Genomic DNA, 20,258 nt, shown 5'->3' on the forward strand with positions numbered 1-20,258 from the left:
CCTCATTTCTTCACCTGCTCGGCCATGCGTGGAAGAAGACATCTGAAAGTGTTAGCGAGTGTTTTGTATTCCGCAGCGGAAAACTTGTGTGACGGCCCCGTCATCAGATACAGAGGGTCTCCTGGTCTCTGCTCTGTGACCAGTGTTTCCTTACACATGCAGGTTGTACATTTTTATGCAAACTTGTCAATCTTTCATTTCACGGCAAAGACCGCACGTTGGAGGGCACTTTGATGGTTTGTGAGACTCGACCGCACAGCAGTTACAGCACCCTGGTCATCATGGCGGTGGGGTTGTTGTCACCATGGCATTTACCTAAAATTCTAGAACGATACATGTGGTTTGAACCTGAGAAAATGCCCAAGCCCCAAAGCCCATGTGTGCATGTGTGAATGTGTGTTCTTTTGCCTCCTCTACAGTTGGAAGCTTTAAAAATGACTTTATGAAATGGCATCAGTATATTCATATGCTTGGCCATAATGTCTTTTTGGATGGAATGCATGTCAATGGATATCTTCAATTTTTCTAACAATTTTTTTTTTAACTTTTATTTAATGAATATACGTTTCCAAAGTACGAATAATGGATTACTATGGCTTCCCCCCCATACCGTCCCTCCCACCCACAACCCTCCCCTTTCCCACTCCCTCTCCCCTTCCATTCACATCAAGATTCATTTTCGATTATCTTAATATACAGAAGATCAGCTTAGTATACATTAAGTAAGGATTTCAACAGTTTGCTCCCACACAGAAACATAAAGTGAAAAATAATAGATGATTTTTTTTAATGATGATGAAATCAGATCAGACCTATTGTCATGTTTAATCCCAGTGAGAGTCAAGTTGGGAGTTGATAGTTTCTATTTTTTTTTTTTTTTTTTTTTTTTACAGAGGATCAGTTTAGTATGCATTAAGTAAAGATTTCAACAGTTTGCACCCCCATAGAAACACAAAGTGAAATACATTATTTGAGTACTCGTTATAGCATTAAATCTCAATGCACAGCACATTAATGACAGAGATCCTACATGAGGAGTAAGTGCACAGTGACTCCTTTTGTTGACTTTACCAATTGACACTCCTGTCTATGGCATCAGTAATCTCCCTATGCTCCAGTCATGAGTTTCCAAGGCTATGGAAGCCCCTTGAGTTCTCCGACTCTTATCTTGTTTAGACAAGGTCATAGTCAAAGTGGAGGTTCTCTCCTCCCTTCAGAGAAAGGTACCTCCTTCTTTGAAGACCTGTTCTTTTCACTGAGATCTCACTCACAGAGATCTTTTGCCAGAGTGTCTTGGCTTTCCATGCCTGAAATACTCTCATGGGCTTTTCAGCCAGATCTGAATGCCTTTAGGGCTGATTCTGAGGCCAGAGTGCTATTTAGGGCATCTGCCATTCTATGAGTCTGCTGAGTATCTCACTTCCCATGTTGGATCACTCTCCCCTTTATTTATTCTATCGGTTAGTGTTAGCACGTACTAGACTTGCTTATGTGCTCCCTTTGACTCTTAGTCCTTTCATTATGATCAATTGCGAACTGAAATTGATCACTTGGACTAGTGAGATGGCATTGGTACATGCCACCTTGATGGGATTAAATTGGAGTCCCCTGGTATGTTTCTAACTCTACCATTTGGGGCAAGTCAGCTTGAGCATGTCCCAAATTATATATCTCTTCCCTCTCAATTTTCTCCAGGGCTTCTGACTACTGAAAAGTCATCTACTATTTAAATGTATGTTGAAAAATCTCTGAAGAGCTACAAGTCCTCTTAGAAGATGCACACATAGGGGCCAGTGCTGTGCCACAGTGGGTTAAAGCCCTGGCCTGAAGTGCTGGCATCCCATATGGGCATCGGTTTGAGACCCAGCTGCTCCACTTCCAATCCAGCTCTCTGCTATGGCCTGGGAAAGCAGTGGAAGGTGGCCCAATCCTTGGGCCCTTGCACCCACGTAGGAGACCTGGTAGAAGCTTCTGGCTCCTGGCTTTGGATCAGCGCAGCTCCGGCCATTGCGGCCATCTGGGGAGTGAATCAGTGGATGGAAGACCTCTCTCTGTCTCTACCTCTCTCTGTAACTCTTTCAAATAAATAAAATGAATCTTTTAAAAAAAGAAGATGCACACACAGATGTGGTATCTGTGCATCCTAAACAAAAGCTCAATTGATATAAAATCTTCCGTAACTAAAAAATCATGGCATGAATTTCATAAATTTACAAGTAAAAATCAGTAATCAATTGGGCTACTGCTCATATCGCAGGGCTAAGCAGTCTAACTACATAATATGTTGAAAGTCAGACCTGCTGCTGATCTGTTGTACTGACTCCCTTGCCAGTGGTGAGAGTTCTAAGTCCAGACCTTTCATTGTAAGACTGAAGCGGGAAGTTGGGTTTCCACATAATTAGATCAACTAATGACTCTACCAATAGGCAGAGGGAAAATGAAATCATAAAAATCATACACAAATGGGATTGATAAGGTTTTCAACATCTACAAAGATGAGAACTACATGTCCAGACAATCATACGCTCTCACATTTCTGTATTATCATCTTTCACTAAACACATTAGAGCTGATAATCTGCAATTCCGTCTCTTGCCCTGTGGTTGAGGATTCGGACCTGAACTTCACTTTAGAAAACAATCTATGAGTAAGGATAATTTCTTCCACAAATGGTGCTGGCAAAATCGGATGTATACACGTGGAAGAATGAAATCATGATCCATACCTCTCACCATATACAAAAATCAACTCGAGATCGATCAAAGACCTAAACTTGAGACCTGAAACTATGAAACTGTTGGTAGAACACATAGGGCAAACACCCCAAAACCTTGGTGAAGGGGGCTTCTCAGACAAGATCCCCAAAGCACAGGCGACAAAAGCGAAGCTAAACAGATGGGATTCTACCAACTCAGAAGCTTTTGCACAGCAAAGGAAATGATCATTAGGTGCAGAGACATCCAATAGAATGGGAAAGCATATTTGCAAACCACTTATCTGACAAAGGATTAATATGCAGAATAGATAAGCAACTTAGAAAATTCAACAACAGCAAAAACACACACACACACACACACACACAACCAATCCAGTTGAGAAATGGGCAAAAGTCTTCAATGGACAGTTCTCAAAAGAAAAAATACAAATGATTGGCAAGTATAAGAAAAATGCTCAACGTCACTAGCCATTAGGGAAATGCAAATCAAAACCACAATGAGATATCAGCTCACCCCTGTCAGAATGGCTAAAATACAAAACACAGAGAGCAACAAATGCTGGCAGCATGTGGCCAAACAGGAACACTTCCACGCTATTGGTGGGATGTAAACTGGTACACCCACTGTGGAAAACAGTGTGCAGATTTCTTTAAAACCTAGAAATAGAGTTGCCATATGATCCGGCAATCTCACTACTGGGGATGAACCCAAAAGACTTGAACACAATGAATCAAAGAGATGCCACTCATAGTAGCTGAAAATTGGAATCCACTAAGGTGTCCATTGTCAGATGAATAGATAAAGAGAATGTGGCATACATACACAGTGGAATATTTATATAATTCCACCATTCGCAGCAAAATGGACACAACTTAAGGGCATCATGTTGAGTGAAATAAGCCAGAACCAGAAAGACAAACACTGCATGTTCTCCCTTATTTGTGGGAGCTAAAATTAAAAAAATAAAGAAATGTCTGTGGGTATCAGTATTTTGCATATAAATAATTTTGTAAAATTTTGTTTTATGCTTTTCTCAAGCCAATGGTTAATAATGTTACAATACTGTAGTTTTAATGATTTGTGATTGCTTTAAAATTTACTGGTTTTGGATGAAATGGTCATTTTTCCATTCAATTATTATTTATAGCCATTGTTTATATTCCCACCAAACTAGGGTCATTATGCTTTTTTAAGCCTTTTACTGTAATGTAAATTTAAAACATTATCTCAAATACTGGATAGAAAAGAGAGAGAGAGGGAAGGGGGTGGGAGGCAGAGAGGTGGACGGAGGGAAGGAATTTCATAATGTTCTTAGAATTGTATCTACAAGTACACTGAACCTGTTAAAAACTCATAAAAACGAAAACAATTAAACATAGTTGAAAAGCAACCTGGCTTGCGCCGCAGCTCAATAGGCTAATTCTCCGCCTGTGGCGCTGGCACACCGGGTTCTAGTCCCGGTTGCTCCTCTTCCAGTCCAGCTCTCTGCTGTGGCTGGGAAGGCAGTGGAGGATGGCCCAGGTCCTTGGGCCCTGCACCCACATGGGAGACCAGGAGAAGCACCTGGCTCCTGGCTTCAGATCAGCGCGCTGGCCGTGGTGGCCATTGGAGGGTGAACCAACGGCAAAGGAAGACCTTTCTCTCTGTCTCACTGTCCACTCTGCCTGTCAAAAAAAAAAAAAAAAAAAAAAAGCAACCTGAGTTGTCAGTGGTGGCAACAGGTTTTTTTCTTTCGTTTTTGAGTTTTCTGTCCCTTTTACAGTATCTGTTGACAAACGGAGGGTGCTCACCAATCAGACATTGGTGACAGTGAGGCCAGCAGTGACGTTCAGGATGCTAACTGACACTTTCTCAGGACCAAGCTAGGCTCGCGGACAGACGCACGCCTTGTGCTTGAGGGATCCAAGGCTGTTTGAGCTCCCTGAAACGTTGCTGTCTTTGACTTTGCGTGTCTACAGTGCCTCTACAAGTATTTTGATTTGGCTTAGAGAGTGTTTCTTAGCCCTGAATCTTGTGGAGTTGGAAACTGGCATGTTGTGCCATTTGGAAACAAAATAAAAACCCTGAACTTTACAAGGAGCACTGAATTGTGGGAAGCATTTTGTGTGCATTCGCATGAAGGATTTCAGTGAATCCATATAGCCCTCCTGAAGAATCAATACTTTCCGTGTCATTCAATTAATTTAAGAATGTGTTGAGTTCCCTGCAGGAAATCCTGTAAGGCACTGGTCTTCCTTTGGAAATACTTAGACTCTGTGTGCATGTGTGCGGGGGTGGGGTGGGGGGTGGGGATGGGGGGGTGGGTGCCTCTTGAATGGCAGGTGGGTAACAAAACCTTTTGCAATGGTAAATGCAGTGACAGGAACCTGAAAGGTACCGGGCAGAAAAGGAGTGGGTAATCTCTATCAAGGGCCACTTCCGGAGGGCGACACCTGTGCCGGGTGTTGATTTTGGTTATTCCACTTCGCGAATGAGCAAACTGACTCAGTGGCATAAAGAGCATGGCAAAAGCAACAGAGAACCCGCGCTGTGGCTCACTAGGCTAATCCTCCACCTTGCGGCGCCGGCACCCCGGGTTCTAGTCCCGGTCGGGGCGCCGGATTCTGTCCTGGTTGCCCCTCTTCCAGACCAGCTCTCTGCTGTGGCCAGGGAGTGCAGTGGAGGATGGCCCAAGTGCTTGGGCCCTGCACACCATGGGAGACCAGGATAAGCACCTGGCTTCTGGCTTTGGATCAGCGCGGTGCGCCAGCTGCAGCAGCCATTGAGGTGTGAACCAACGGAAAAGGAAGACCTTTCTCTCTGTCTCTCTCTCACTGTCCACTCTGCCTGTCAAAAAAAAAAAAGCAACAGAGATCTGAAGGAATCGATTGTGCCTGTTTTTCAGTTATCTGAGAGTCATTTATACTTTTCACCATTTAATAAATCTCCAATCTATTTCAAAATTCTAAGCCCCCCAAACCGTTCCTGGATAGTCAATGAGCCATCTTGGTAGCGTTCCTTTCACCATCATGCCAGTACACGCACACACCTCCGCTTACAGTGATCCAGGCTGATATTTTTAGATCACTGTCCACTCTAAATTGTCGCAAAATCCAGCACCATGTACTCACCACCCTTCCTTGGGTTTGTTGTAAAGGAGGGCATGTGTATATGTTTGTTACACTTATAGCATATACATTTAATGAATAAATTATTCTGTTAAACAGAATTTCATAGAATTTGCCCAACAAATATCTTAAAAAGATATATGTTTGCCATGGTGATGAAAACAAATTGATTCATTTTATGTAAATAATATTCACCAATGGTTGTATTGCTCTTTATGAAATTACTGTTCTACAGATAGAGAATGTAGTATCGTTTTTCACTCAGATAAAACCTGTAAGGAATTAGTTGCAATGTTTTTTAAGTACACATTACATTTTTTTTTAAAGATTTTATTTATTTATTTGAGAGGTATAGTTACAGACAGCAAGAGGGAGAGAGAGAGAGAAAGGTCTTTCATTCACTGGTTCACTCTCCAAATGGCCACAATGGTTGGAGCTGTGCTGATCCAAAGGCAGGAGCCAGGAGCTCTTACCAGGTCTCCCACGTGGGTGTAGGGGGCCCAAGGACTTGGGCCACCTTCTACTGCTTCCCAGGCCATAGCAGAGAGCTAGATTGGAAGAGAGGCAGCCGGGACGAGAACCAACACCCATGTAGGATGCCAGTGCCACAGTTAGAGGATTAACCTACTGTGCCACAGTGCCAGCCCCTATATTTCTTCTTAATGACTGTAGTAAACTGACACATTAAGCCTGTTATGTTTGGCTTAAATTAAAAACATATACAGTTAATAATTTAAAGGAAGCAATTTTCCTAATTTAAACCAAATTAAATTAAATCACATTTTCTAAAAGACAAAGCATTCAACCGTAATATACCTACTTAATGCAGGATATAATTTATTCTAAATATCCACTAAAAAGAAGGAAAGAAAGAAGATGAAAATAACTGTGATCTAAGCATACCCCAATATGTGGACGCTAAGGTAATGAGTAAAAGTGATGGGGAAACTTTGATTTAATTCAAGTTGTGCATTGTTACTTTCATTATGCTGATGGCCTAGTAAAACTCCAGGACTGTTATCTGCTCATCAGACTTGTTTCTGGTCTAAAGGCTTTTCTGGTGAGAAATCAAGCTTTGTTGATCACCCAGAAAGGGAAGGACCCTTAGGGTGGTGTTAAGCTGGTGTAATTACCTAATTCCAACAGAGCTCTCATTCTCGTAGGCTCAGAAATTTGATTATTAGAGCACACGGTGGTTTTTGTGTTCTGGCATGCCAACAGCACTGCAATCCAAGCTTACAGGAACACAGTGAGGCAATGTTCCTGTAATCCTTGGTTCCCCAATTAGCAGTCTCTCCCCAGAGATGAGGCCTCATGGAAGCCAGGTTCCAGCGAGGGGAGGGAAGGGTCTTGATGGCACTGGCCAGCAGGCTAGGAAGACACACGGGGGCGACACTGTAGGTATTCACTCACATCACTAACCACACGCTCTGTTCCTGGACCACTGGCCCTCACGTCCAAGGTGGAAACATGCCTGCATACTTTTAAATAACTCACATACAGTTTGAGGTTACTTGCATAGCTACTCTTGAGGTGTTATTTACTTTTCTAATTAATTTTTAATGTTCTCATCTCCAACTTGCGTGCAACTTGTTCCTATATTGGTTTGTTGTTTTTTTTTTGTTTGTTTGTTTGTTTGTTTTTTGACAGGCAGAGTGGACAGTGAGAGAGAGAGACAGAGAGAAAGGAGAAAGGTCTTCCTTTGCCGTTGGTTCACCCTTCAATGGCTGCCGCAGCCAGCGCACCATGCTGATCCGAAGGCAGGAGCCAGGTGCTTCTCCTGGTCTCCCATGCGGGTGCAGGGCCCAAGTACTTGGGCCATCCTCCACTGCACTCCCTGGCCACAGCAGAGAGCTGGCCTGGAAGAGGGGCAACCGGGGCAGAATCTGGTGCCCCAACCAGGACTAGAACCCGGTGTGCCGGCACCGCAAGGCAGAGGATTAGCCTAGTGAGCCACGGCACTGGCCGCCTATGTTGGTTTACATCTCATCATTCTGTATGAAAACCATGCAGTTAAACAAAAAATGAAAACCCGAAGGAAGATAAGCTTTTCGTCTTTCTAATAAAATATCCACGGAAAATGTGAAATTATTTACTTCCTGATTCATTTTTATTTTTACTTAAATGGAACTCCAATGGGTTCCTTGCCCCAGCATTTTTTTTAAAGTTTTATTATTTATTTGAAAGACAGAGTTACAGAGAGAGAGACAGAGAAAGCTTCCATCTGCTGGTTCACTCCCCAAATGGCTGCAATGTTTGTGGCTGGGCCAGGCTGAAACCTGGAGCCAGGAGTTTCTTCTGGGTCTCCCACTAGGGTGGGCCATCTTCCTCTGCTTTTCCCATGACATTAGCAAGGAGTTGGATAGTAAGTGGAGCAGCTGGGATACAAACTGGTGCCCATATGGGATGCCGGCATCAAAAGTGGTGGTTTTACCAACTGCACCACAACGCTAGACCCCTTACTGATTTATCTGACAAGAATGTAGTATTTGGGGCTGGCATTGTGGTTAGCAGGTAAAGCTGCTGCCTGTGAGGTTGGCATCCCCTTTAGTGCTGGTTCAAGCCCCAGCTGCTCCACTTCCTATCCAGCTGCCTGCCAATGCACCTGGGAAAGCAGCAGAAGATGCCCAAGAACCCACCCCTGTGGGAGACCCAGAAGAAGCTCCTGGTTCCTGGCTTCAGCCAGTCCCAGCCCTGGCCATTGCAACCATTTGAGGAGTGAACCAGCAGATGGAAGATCTCTGCTTCTCTCTCTGTAAGGCTTTCAAATAAATAAATCCTAAAAACAAAAAGAATTTAGAATGCAAGATATGGTTTGAATATATAATCTCTTGTTTAATCATTTTATTTTCATTGAGATTCTTTAGTTCTCATAAACATTCACGTAATTCTCAGAGTAGGCAACTAGTATCAGAAATATCATAAATTTCGCCGGTGCCGCAGCTCACTAGGCTAATCCTCCGCCTAGCGGCGCTGGCACACTGGATTTTAGTCCTGGTTGGGGCACCAGATTCTGCCCCGGTTGCCCCTCTTCCAGGCCAGCTCTCTGCTGTGGCCAGGGAGTACAGTGGAGGATGGCCCAGGTGCTTGGGCCCTGCACCCCAGGGGAGACCAGGAGAAGCACCTGGCTCCTGGCTCCTGCCATCGGATCAGCATGGTGCGCCATTGGAGGGTGAACCAACGGCAAAGGAAGACCTTTCTCTCTGTCTCTCTCTCTCACTGTCTACTCACTGTCCACTCACTGTCCACTCTGCCTGTCAAAAAAAAAAAAAGAAATATCATAAATTTCAATGACATTTGGAAACAACAATGCATCTTAGATCGAGTCTGTTGGTCAAAGCTAGAGAACGGAGTTCTCCATGCACGTAACAAACCCTCATTAAGCTCTGTTTAGTCTCAGCTAAAAGACATCAGGATAGTGCACATGGTCCCAGTACAGCAGGCAAACATCCAGAAGCCACCTCCTGCATACGAGGCATTTGCTTGTGTAGATGTCTTTGCAAACTGCTGAACAGTTTTAGATGTGAAACTTCTAGGTCAGCCTTGGGTCATCCACAAAGGTTCCATGGAGAGAGCTACAAGCAGAGATTTGAGGAATAAAGATGAGTTCTGCAGATTGACAACTTGCTGAGGGCCGCCCGCCCCACCCCCCGGGCTGCCAAGCCCAAAGAAGCATCACACACAAGAGTGTGAGAGAAATGAAGAGCGGGTATCCATGGGCAGTTCTGCATGGCTGAATGAAAAGCCTGATGATGGGGCAGACATTGCAGCACAGCCGTCTTAGCCATTGCTTGGGACACCTGCATTCCATACTGGAGTGACAGTTCAAGCCCTGGCTGCTCCACTTCTGGTCCAGCATTCTTGCTAATGTGCCTGGGAGGGTGCTGTACCGTGGGCCAAGTACTCAAGTTCCTGCCACTCATGCAGGAGCCCTGGCCCTGTGTGGGGTTCCTGGCTCCTGGCTTTGGTCTGACCCAGCCCTGGCTTTTACGGGCTTCTGGGTACTGAACTGGTGGATGGAACATCTCACTCCCCCTCCCCCTCCATCTGCCTTTTAAATAAATTAACGGGGCCGATGTTCTGGTGTAGCAGGTAAAGCTGCCACCTTGGATTCCAGCATTGAATATGGGCGCTGGTTCAAGTCCTGGCTGCTCCAGTTCCCATCCAGCTCCCTGCTAATACGCCTGGGAAAGCAGTAGAAGATGGCCCAAGTGCTTGGGCTCTGACATCCATGTGGGATTGCCATGTCTCTCTCTAACTCTGCCTTTCAAATAAACAATAAATTTTTAAAAATTAATTAAAAATCATTTTTTCAAAAAAAAAAGAACCATGACAGTATGTCAAGAAGTAAGGCTGGGCCCACGGAAAGTCAGGTCATGGCGGAAACTGCAGAATCTGGAAGATATTCTAGAATCTTCTTGGAAAAGAGAGTTGCAATTTTTTTCTTAAACTTAAAAAAATTTTTAATTTGGCCGGCGCCGTGGCTCAATAGGCTAATCCTCCGCCTTGCAGCGCTGGCACACGGGGTTCTAGTCCTGGTCGGGGCACCGGATTCTGTCCCGGTGGCCCCTCTTCCAGGCCAGCTCTCTGGTATGGCCCAGGCGTGCAGTGGAGGATGGCCCAAGTGCTTGGGCCCTGTACCCCATGGGAGACCAGGAGAAGCACCTGGCTCCTGGCTTTGGATCAGCACGGTGCGCCGGCCGCAGCGCGCCAGCCGTGGTGGCCATTGGAGGGTGAACCAACGGCAAAAGGAAGACCTTTCTCTCTGTCTCTCTCTCACTGTCCACTCTGCCTTTAAAAAAAATTTTTTTTAATTTGTGAATTTTTATTTATTTGAAAGGCAGAGTGACAGGCAGAGAGAGAGATTTCTACCATCATCTGGTTCACTCTGAATGCCAATCAAGACCGGGCCAGGGCAACACCTGGAGTCAGGAATTCCATCTGGGTCTCTCTCGTAGGCAGCAGGAACCAAGTAGTAGAGCCATTACCTGTGGCCTCCCAGGGTGTGCAACTGTAGGCGGCTGGGGGGAAGCAAAGGCAGGACTCGATCCCAGGAACCCTGATGTTGGATGCAGGTTTCCCGTGCTGCAGCTTAGCCTACTGTGCAATAATTTCCACTACTTTGCTTTTAAAGGATCACCAATTCACACTCAGCTGTAAGAAATAATATGAAGACATCCCAGGTACTTGTCACCTACTTTCCTCCAATACTACATCTTGCGAAGCTGCTTCTACACTGGGAACGCTGATCTGTGGATAATGTGCGGACGGGTTGGCGAGAGACACAGAGCACGCCAAGGAGCTTTCCTAGACGCTTATCCATGCAAGGTGTAGGAAGGAGAACATAACATCACTGCCCAAGCACTGTCACGGGCAACCTGGCAAGATGAGTCCGAGCTCATGTCCTGATGTAGAAAATTTAGCAGGCTGGACACAATGCTTGGAGCAGAAGTTTACTTAAGCAAGAGAAAGAGAAGCCCCATACAGTATGATCGGAGGGGCTGGTAGAGTGACCAAGCCGCTGAGATCTTCCAGTCTACGTGTATTTGTATGGCCTTACTGCATTCGCTCCAAGGTACTAAAGTAGCCGTCAAGCTCTAGTTACTGTGAATGCTGGGAGCAGTTTTATGGAGCCCTTTCTGGCTTATTTTTATCGAGACCTAGACCTTGTCATCGCTGATAAGCATGTGTTGCAAGGGGCTTCCATCCTGGTTTGTTTAATGTGCACCTGCTGGGAAGAAGCTGCAGGGAGGAGCCCCTGTAGTCTGCTTCTAGCCCCGGGCTCCCTCAGTGGGTTCAAGTTTGCATGAAAAGGAGCACTGGATGTGCAACACATAGGAATGAATTGGGGAGTTGGATGTAGGACTGCCGAAAGAAAGAAGTGGAAGTCCCCCACCAACCTTTTCTTTGAATATGTGGAGGATTCCCCAAACCAGAGTGCGGGAAGGGGCAAGAGTCTGTAGGGCTGATCATCCTGAAAGACTTGTCCTTGGCGAACTCAGGAAGGTCACGGGCAGGAGAGGCCATTCCTCAGCTGTGGCCATTCCTCAGCTCAGGATTTCCCAGTGCACTTCAGCCTGGCTTCTTGTTGAGGGGTGAATACAGCACTTAAGGTTGTTAAGCAGGGGCCGGTGCTGTGGCGTAGGGGTAAAGCCACCACCTGCGGTGCCAACATCCCATATGGGTACTGGTTCGAGTCCCAGCTGTTCCACTTCCAATCCAGCTCTCTGCTATGGCCTGGCAAGGCAGTAGAAGATGGCTCAAGACCTTGGACCCCCACAACCATGTGGGAGATCCAGGGGAGGCTCCTGGCTTCTGGCTTTGGATTGGCTCAGCTCTGCCCATTGCAGCCATTTGGGGAGTGAACCAGCGGATGGAAGACCTCTCTCTCTCTCTCTCTCTCTCTCTCTCTCTCTCTTTCTGCCTCTGCCTTTCAAATACATAAGTAATTTTTTTAAAAATTGTTAAGCAAACATAAATGCATGGACCCAAGAGTGTGAGAATTGCTTCCTAAGACTCAGGCCTTCATTCTGTAAGCTTCCAAGAAGAGCCACACGTGAAGAAAACCAAAGTCTGTTGTCGCTCCCCCTCTTCGTGGAGGAACGACACAGGACCCTGCGCTGTTCTTTCTGTCTGCTCGGCCCTCCCCGGGTTTGCTGCTGGTTCTTCCCGGGTTGGCTACTATCCCTTCCACCTCCGTGGAAGGGCAGTTCCCCCTGGCCACATTCCCCACTTCCGCAGGGGAGCGGCACACCGCCGGCCGGCTTTCTCGGGGGGCTGCACAGGTGTTCCTTCAGCTAGATGTTCCCCTTAGATGTTCCTCCGTGCATGCCGTCTCTCTCCTCCTTTATAGTCCTCCTCTGCCAATCCTATCTCGGCTGCCCACACGCCGAGTACGCTGCTCTCCTCCAATCAGGAGCAAGTCCTACAGTTTATTAGTTGAACTGGAGGCAGCTGTGCGGAAGCTGTTTACTTCTCTCCCAGCGCCATATTGTGGGAGAGCAGATGCATAGAATAAGTCTTAATTCCAGTAACTCAGTCCAGTCCGGATTGCTCCCCACAGATCCCCCTTTCTTTTTATTTTTTGGCGTTGATACGCGCCTGTCTTCGGTGTCCCGCGGCACACACTCTGCTCTACTTGCTAGAGTTGCCACAGGCTCTTACAAGTCCTATCAATCAGGCAAACCGAATCCGGGTCCTCTCTTCGCCATGTTGTGAGGAGGTTTTTAGGCGCTGATGCGTGCCTGTGTTCGGTGCCCTGCAGCGCATGCTCTGGTCGAGCCTGCAGGGGCTTACAAGCCCTATCAGGCAAACCGAATCCAAGCCTTCTCATTGCCTTTTTGTGGGGAGGCCTTACTGATGTTAATTCGTGCCTGTCTTCGGTGACCTGCGGCGCATAAGCTGCTAGCCGCCGCAGGTGCTCATCGTGCTCATCGCCTCACTTAATCAGGCAGACCGAATCCAAGCTCTCACATTGCAGTGTTGTAGGGAGGCCTTTCTATTTCTCTATTTCTCTATCTCCGGGCATTCCTATTTCTCCCATTTTACTTCTATCTTCCAGCATTCCTATTTCTCTCACTTTGCTTCTAAACTTCTATTTCTCTTATCCCTGCAGCTTCCCGGTGCCCGCCCCGAGGCTACTTCTCAGCGGCTTCCCGGCTGAGCCGCTTCAGCCCGCGCCTCTCTCATCTGCGCAGCTTCCCGGCTTTGCGCGGCTTGGCTTCGCGCGCTCCGCGGTCTCCGCGCTAGCCCCGCATTCCCTATGTACTTGAGCCCCACACGCTCTGTCTGCGCGCGGCAGCCTCCGCGAGTCACACAGCGTAGCTTACGTGTCCACCACTAGCATTCAATCCAAGTTCCCCGGGCTAGCCTGGCAAATTCAACCCAGCTTACGTCTCCGCCCCACGATTTGGCTTCCCATCCTTTGCTCCCCGGGCTAATCAGACGGATCCCAATCTGGCTTACGTTTCAGCTTCTGGTTTCAACTTTTCGCCCCCTATTCCCGGGCTAACTTGAGAATCCCAAAGTGGCTTTCGTCTCCGCCTCGGCCTGCCCCCCGCGGCTTCAATTTCCCTAACACTTTTCTCTACCCGGTATGTTTCCCTAAGTTTTCTTCCAACAATATTCCTCCCTCATTTCTCCTGGCCTCTCCCCACAGTCCGCGTCCGAGTCTGTTTGTTCTAGCTTTCACTTTCGACCTTAGACCTTAGAGATTTCTCCCAGCTTCCCCCTGTAGTCCGTATCTGAATCTATGCCTAGGCTTTCAATAGCTTCTTCCGGCACCCTTTTCGTCCGGCTTTTCCCTAGGCTGTTTGCTAGTCTCTCTCTCCGGTATTTTCCCTAGGCTGTTTGCTAGTCTCTCTCTCCGATATTTTCCCAATTCTTCCCGTTTCTTCCCGTTTCTTCCCTCCTAAGTTTGCTATCCGTCCTAGGTTTCCTATCCGAGTCATGGCACCATTATGTCGCTCCCCCTCTTCGTGGAGGAGCAACACAGGACCCTGCGCTGTTCTTTCTGTCTGCTCGGCCCTCCCCAGGTTTGCTGCTGGTTCTTCCCGGGTTGGCTACTATCCCTTCCACCTCCGTGGAAGGGCAGTTCCCCCTGGCCACATTCCCCACTTCCGCAGGGGAGCGGCACACCGCCGGCCGGCTTTCTCGGGGGGCTGCACAGGTGTTCCTTCAGCTAGATGTTCCCTTAGATGTTCCCCTTAGATGTTCCTGGTGCATGCCGTCTCTCTCCTCCTTTATAGTCCTCCTCTGCCAATCCCAACTCGGCTGCCCACACGCCGAGTACGCTGCTCTCCTCCAATCAGGAGCAAGTCCTACAGTTTATTAGTTGAACTGGAGGCAGCTGTGCGGAAGCTGTTTACTTCTCTCCCAGCGCCATATTGTGGGAGAGCAGATGCATAGAATAAGTCTTAATTCCAGTAACTCAGTCCAGTCCGGATTGCTCCCCACAGTCTGTGTGTGACGTCAGCGAGCCGAGAGCTTGCTTTTCCATCCTGGCGTATGTGAAGCAGAGGGTGTTACTGCATACTAAGGTCTAAACAGTCTCCTTTTGCTCAGAGGAGTGCAAGTTGTGTAACCAGCCCATCGCCAACGAGCCACAGATCTGAGAAGCCCCATCTGTGGCACCCCCTCTCAGAAAGAGGACCAGGGAGGAGGGCTCTGTTGCCCACTGGGGCTTGTCCTAGACTGACCCTTGGTTTCTCTGCGGTGGCAGTGACCAGAAATGAGCTGCAAGACCAACCCCCACAGGAGGATAACCTGCCAGCCCAGGCAGGGCTTCCTTGGAAGTGTACCTGACTCTCTTAGGAAGCTTCTCCCAGCTACAGCCCAGGATTGTCTTTCTCAAGGTCTCGGGAGCCATGTCTTTGAATGCAACCTTCAGAGAGGACAGGGCCTGACCCCCATCTCTGTAACCTGATTCCCAGAAATGATCACTGAGTTCAGATGACCTCGTCCCATTGGCATCCTCCTCTTACTTCCTCTCCAGCCGACTCCATACGCTTAGAAACTCCCCACTGTGTTCTAGTGGGTCCATTCCAATCCGTCTCCACTGGGGTGAGTCTTGAATGAAGTCTTCTTCGCCTGTTTAACCCTGCCCCGGCCAATTTGTCTTTGACAGTTGTGTAGAATACAACAGAATCTTAAGTGAGTCATTTCCATGCTGTGCACACTAAATAGTTATTTTACAGTTCCAAATAGTAGCATCCACCAGTAGTATTAGGGAAAAAAAATTGAACGAAATTATGTGGTCCGTCGTAATAAAAACACCTATTGAAGGCAAAAGTGAAAAATGATCATGTATTTTCCAGCACCAATTTTTGAGTGTGGAAGTGGTTTAGTTCCTAAAGTTTCAGGGCAGTGGGCGTTTGGCCCAGCAGCTAAGATACTCATGCCCCAGATCAGAACACCTGGGCTGACTCTTCCACCCCAGTTTCCTACCAAGTCACAGCCGGGGAGGCAGTGGGGATAGCTCGAGTGATCGGTTTCCTGCCTCCCCTATGAGAGGCCTCCATTCACTTCCTGGCGACCAGTTTTCACCACAGGTGGGAACTGTTGTGAACATTTAGGGAGTGAACCAGCGGGTGGAAGCTCTCTCTGTATTGACCTTTTCCCTCTTGTCCCTTGTCTCTGTCTCCCAAATCTCAGATCAAATCAAGTAAAACACAGATAAACTTTTAGAGAAAGAGAACTCTGAGGCTTGAAATTTAGTGCTGGATGAAAGTTCAAGAATTTATTTGTTGGTATCTTCAAAGTTTCTTGTTGGACGTGCTGTATTCGACACCCAGTCTTCCTGACAATCCCTCTTCTCCATGAGGTCAAGGCCATGATGCCGAGTTGGAGCGGTTGTCAGTCCTGGGAGGAGTGCTCCGACACCCCTGTGTCATACCACTCCGCAGACCCGTGAACTCCGAAGGGCCGCGGGAAATGCCAGCTCTGCTTCTGCCCGTGGTGCCGTTAAGGATGGCTGAACTGAGGGCCCTTTCTGAGCCACAGCTTCTCAAACTTTGCACACAAGTCAGCAGAGGGTTCTGATTCAGTTTGGGGGTGGGGCTGCGATTCTATGTTTCTGACCACCTCCCGAGTGGTGGGGTGCTGACGTCACACATGGGCAGCAAAGGTCTAAATGCAAAATGGCTTTCAGCTGTGACTACGCGTTGGCTGCACCTGCAGGAGGTAAACTACCTGTGATGTGCTTGTCCCATGCCTGAGATGCTGGCTTTCATTGGTTTCACGGGCAGCCTCTGTATTCAGATTGCTGAGGTTCAAGTATCTGCTTGAAAACCAAGAGCCCTGCCCTTCTCAGGAAAACAGCCCCGCAGAACCGATGCCAGGCCCTGGAAGCTGAAGACGTAAAGACCAGATGTTGGCCAGTGCCGCGGCTCACTAGGCTAATCCTCCGCCTAGCAGCACCGGCACACCAGGTTCTAGTCCTGGTCAGGGCGCCGGATTCTGTCCCGGTTGCCCCTCTTCCAGGCCAGCTCTCTGCTGTGGCCAGGGAGTACAGTGGAGGATGGCCCAGGTCCTTGGGCCCTGCACCCCATGGGAGACCAGGAGAAGTACCTGGCTCCTGCCATCGGATCAGCATAGTGCGCCGGCCGCAGCAGCCACTGGGGGGTGAACCAATGGCAAAGGAAGACCTTTCTCTCTGTCTCTCTCTCTCACTGTCCACTCTGCCTGTCAAAAAAATAAAATAAAAAAAAAAAAGACCAGATGTTATCTGAATTTCCTCAAGGTGCATCAGACCTCAGTGGTTCTTTTGGAGAAGTTGCTAGTCCCACGAAGGGCAGATAGGACAGGCCCATTCTGCAGAGCCCCTGTTCGGTGGGCGAGTGAGAGAAAGCCTGCCCAAGAGGGCCCAGCACAAAGCGGGAGCAGCCTCGGGAGGGGAGCAGCCCTTTGCGTCCTCGTCGTCAGCACTGTCACATCCGTGGGGCTGAGAACACAGGTCCCACCGGGGGAACAGAGGCCACCTGCTAGCTCGTCACTGGTCATTGACTTGCCTCAGCTGCAGCTGAATCGTCCAGGGCATGGCCTTCTGATCTGATCGCAAAGCCACAGTCGACCCAGGTTGTAAGGCAACAACTCTGAACCCTGCGTAGGCCCCAACAGCCAGGCCACAGGGGTGTACAGCCCCACAGCTCTGTGGGTGTGAAAGTCAACAGGCTGCCCTACAGACACAGGACACTGTAGGAGATGCGTTGTGTGTGGGCCCGGGAGTCTTGGTCAACAGCCACGACACCTAAAAACTTGGAACACTTCCTGTTAACAAGAATCGTCTTCATGTTTTGGGCCTTCGCTGGCTGACACCTGGCTTTCTAAGCACCGCAAGTATCGTTTTCAAGTTTGCCATGTAAGCACGCCATGTGATAGGAGCTATCCCTTTTAGCACAGTAGAAACAAGACACAAAGATGTTCAAGAACTTGCCAAGATCACACAAGGTCACACGAGTGCATGCACCGGGCAGCTGTCCCCAGAAGCTGGCGGTTTATGACACATGCCTCATCGGGACGGCTCTTCTCACCCCCACCCCCACCCCCACCCCCCAAAACTGAGCCATTTCTGGTGAGTTTATTACATAAGCTAATTGCCAGCAGTGGCGGTAGCTCTTTCGATCTGCATAGCTGGAAGCTGATTGCAATCTTTAATTTGATGCTTGAGTCACGATACCTGCGACCTAAGAGAACACCAGCTTTCTGCAGCTCGTTTTCCAGAACAGCTGCAGTGCCATATGTTAAGTGAATTTGGGCTGCGTCGTTCTCATGTGAACACTCAGTGCTAAAGACAGTGTAATTGGAAGCTGGAGTTAATTACTATTACTGAGACTTGAGAAATTTTACAAAGGAATTCTTGAAAAATGAATTCTTTAGAAAAACACATTTGTGTTTAATGTTAGTTGACTTTAGCTTACAGAATTCTTGATCAGCATCAAGAAATAATTTCCGGGTAATCTAGATTCATTTTATAAACAGAAATGCAAGAAACATATTTTAAGAGCTAGAATACTTTGGATTAATGTTATCTGTTCACACATAAGTCATAATAAGCATGTGAAGTATTGAAATTCTCATGGGTAGCCTATTATTACATATTTTCATAATAGAACTATGAATTGGAAGAGATGTCCAATTTCATACATTTCACTTTTTTCCATTCTTTGAGTCAGGCTGATGATGGTAGAATTGAAAATGAGTGCCTTTTTATATTACAAATGAAAAAATCAAGACCTAGGATAAAGCTGGCTCAAAATCACAGCACACTCGAGTGGTAGCAAGACTGAAAATCAGGATGGTAGCGACTTCACCTCCAGTCCCATTGTGGTAAATTAGCAATGGCTGATGGAGACGGGCTGTTCAGTGAAGGGCTGAGCCTGAGCGCTGGCGCCGCACGCTGATTGCTGATTGTCGGTGATGTCTGCCCTGCGAGGGTCACGGGAGGGACAGCCGACCCCGGACCAGACCAGCCACTCTCGCTGACACTTGACAAGAAGAGGCATGAGACACCTCGCAACATCACAGGTGTGCTACTAAGGAAATCGAAATGAAAACTGTACACGGAGCCCAGAGCAATGTCAGCTGGCGTGTTTCAAGCAGTAAGCCACGGGCACGGTTTGGAGTCTTACAACTGGCTGTGAGCTAGGAGGACAGGGTGCCAGGTGGACAGTCCAGACCTGTGTGACTTGGGACATTCACTCACTGGGGGTGGGGCTGACAACCTCCCACATGGTGGGGTGCTGAGATCACGCTGTGAGTAGCAAAGGTCTAAAGGCAAAGTTATGGGCACACTTGAGAGGGCTTCCTGGGGCAGGAAACCTCACCCACCTCCCGCCACCCTCTGCTCTGTTCCGCGAATGCTTGTGCAGGTACTTGAAGAACGCATACGGCGTCATCTCTGGGGTCTGGCTGGGCTTTGTTCAAGTCTGCTAATCCCTTTAGGTATGCACCCAAAATTGAAGTATGCTAAAGTGTGCCAAAAACACACACAACCCTTTGGGAATCCCTGCTCACTCCTCCTTCCGGGTGGGAGTGCTGGGCACTCCTGGTGCTGTGGCTTTGCGCCTCCCTTGGACCACAGGTTTCAGTTCACCTGCTCCATCACACTACCTTGTCTCCACCTGCCACTAGCGCACGTCCTTCCTACAGGGAGCCTTCTACTCCAGAAAGAAGGAACTTACTGCAGCCCCTTCAAGCTAGACTGGAATTCAAAGTCTGGTTCTTTCCTGGGCCCCGTGCTTTGCTTTTGTTTCACAAATCTCAAGCTATTAAGTGCAATTGCTTGCAGTGAGAGGCAAGTCGGAATCTAAATGCAGCCATGAAAGTCACCTTCACCAAGATAGGGGAAAAGATGAATTATGCTTCCAGTGACAAAAGCTATTCTAGATTGCAACATGTTATTTACTGTTACCAATGGTTTCCAAAGAACAAAGTGACCATCTTTAGCTGATGTTTCAGTTTAGTGTTTTATTTTAATATCAGATCTCCCATATCATTTTAATAAGTGATGCTTAAAAATTAAAATTTTATACTTTTAAATATAATTCAATTGTACTGTAATGTTGAATTTTTTTGAAACTATGAAAACATTTCTTATTACTGCTGGATTACCTGAGATTTATCTGGGTGTGGAAATATTAAAAAATGGGATATAAATGGTATTGTTTAAAATGTTTTACTTATAAATAGAACATTATCCTTGCATCATTATTTCATTGCAATCATATCCTTGAATGATCAATGGCTCTAATATGAATGGAAGATTTTATGGTGCATTGTTGCAGTGAATAATTCTAATGTCCACTTAAAATCTAACAGAAAACAGTCTAACCTCACAAACCACAGGCTGGAGTGTGCAGGAGAGAGACCACCTGTCTTGGGCCTTCTGCAGGGAACAGAGCAAACAGAGAAATACCGCCCCCTGGTTGCTGAAGCC

Source organism: Oryctolagus cuniculus, chromosome 9, assembly GCF_051225735.1.
Source record: "Oryctolagus cuniculus isolate XC-2025 breed Fujian yellow rabbit chromosome 9, ASM5122573v1, whole genome shotgun sequence".
In the NCBI taxonomy this organism is placed as follows: Eukaryota; Metazoa; Chordata; class Mammalia; order Lagomorpha; family Leporidae; genus Oryctolagus; species Oryctolagus cuniculus.